Here is a 1,792-nt window from a genome sequence, read left to right on the forward strand (position 1 = left end):
TGGCTACCAGTGCCCTTCATCCTATGTCAGGGTTCCGTAGGCTTAGTGTTGTCCGGTAGGGCTGACCCTCGACTTGCCGTTGCAGCTCGGTGTCTGGCATTGGTATCCATTCCCGTTGCACTCTCCGGATGGACACAAGGGCTCATCTCTTCACACGGACCAACCAGCCTTTTAGGGTGCGGATGGCCGCACGAAAGGTTCCCGGCCAATGCACCATTGTGGCAGGGGTCCTACTCTTGGAACCCCTCTGGAAGTGTGGCTCCACTCTCCTGCAATGGGCCAACCGCCTGTTTACTCACCTGCCATGCCTTGATCTTACTTTTTATTAATAGATGATTGGAATCAGTGGGAGGCTGCCCATTTTTATGCACCCCGATGACAGGGGGCGCTGCCTGCGGCTCCTTTTTCCTCCCCTACACCACAGCCCAAGCCTCGCAGATGGTGCTGGTGTGATCTGACTTGGGCCCTGTTATTATGTCTCAGCCCTTCGTTTGCTCTTGGGGCTCCTCACCACCCCTCCTCACTCTCAAGGCTCCTCACTGCCCCTCCTCACTCTCGGGGCTCCTTGCCGCCTCCTAACTCCAGGGCTCTTCACTGCCCCCTAACTCCGGGGTTGGGGCTCATGCACTCCACACAATGCTGTGCCCTCTCCAGCACCAGGAACCTCCACGCTACTGTGGAGACCCTATGAGGCCTCCTCCAACCGCTTATAGCCTCACCTGGTCCTCCGGTGAAACAGTAAACACAAAACGCAAAGCCCCCGGGCTACAACATAAAAGCTAGACCGTTCTGGTCAAAATATGAATCCCTCCCTGCCAGATAGAGAGAGAGAGAGCGCATCAACCCCCAGCAGGAACCAGGGATGTTTCGACAGTCAGAGTTCTCCCCTTTGTTCTGGCTGAGTTACTCCTCCCTTGGCCACCGGAGGAGAACTGCCCTCCTGGCCTTCTGCCTGGGCTTAAGAAGGGCTAAGCTCCACCCCTTCCTGTCTCTAGGTTTCCCTGGTTGCTAGGGCAACCAGCACCTGTGCAGTCCTGGTGACTGGCAGCTGCGCTTTCCCCTTCCCGCCACTAGGGGGGTCTCTCCCAAGCCGTTTCTGCTCTCAGGCGCAGGGCACCTGAGAGCTCTGCGACAAGCTCCCATAAAAATAAGCGAGCAACATGGATAAGATGACCAAATATATTCATTTACATTGGCCTAATTTTATTTGCTTCTCTTTCCTTCCCTACCCTTACTTCTCTGGTTAGACATTTTGTATCTATTGTCTATAGAGAGAAGGATTAAGACAGACACACATCAGTGCTTTGTCTGAATAAGGCATGCAGGATGCAACAATTGCCTCTGAATGTCCCTTTTGAATGATAGTAGTAAGCCTTAATTATTAATTGATTTTTTTAAGAGTATCAGTATCAAAGCTTAATACACCAAACCTCATCGAAACTGCAGCACTCTGGCACTTCAGCCTCATTTTTTTAATTAAGCACAAATACATGTATGAAAGGGAGGAAGGATGAACACAATCTCTCTCTTTCTTCCACAAATTTCGAAAGAACAAATTCCTCCCTCCTGTAATTTCAATGTAGAACTGGAATAAAATAATTTTGATTAAGCTCTTAGCCACAATGGGTGCATACAGACATCTGGGGAGGTTAGTGGAAGGTTAGATAAAGTTAAAAAAGATAACCCAATCTAAGGTAAGTTGGGATGGGTGGTGCTAGCAGTGGGGGGACTTAGGGAACAGGCAGGCTCTTTGGGGAGGGCAATTGAGGAATCAGGGTGGAAAGCGGCATTT

Source organism: Gavialis gangeticus, unplaced genomic scaffold (genome assembly GCF_001723915.1).
Source record: "Gavialis gangeticus isolate Ggan-Ray unplaced genomic scaffold, GavGan_comp1, whole genome shotgun sequence".
Taxonomy (NCBI): domain Eukaryota; kingdom Metazoa; phylum Chordata; order Crocodylia; family Gavialidae; genus Gavialis; species Gavialis gangeticus.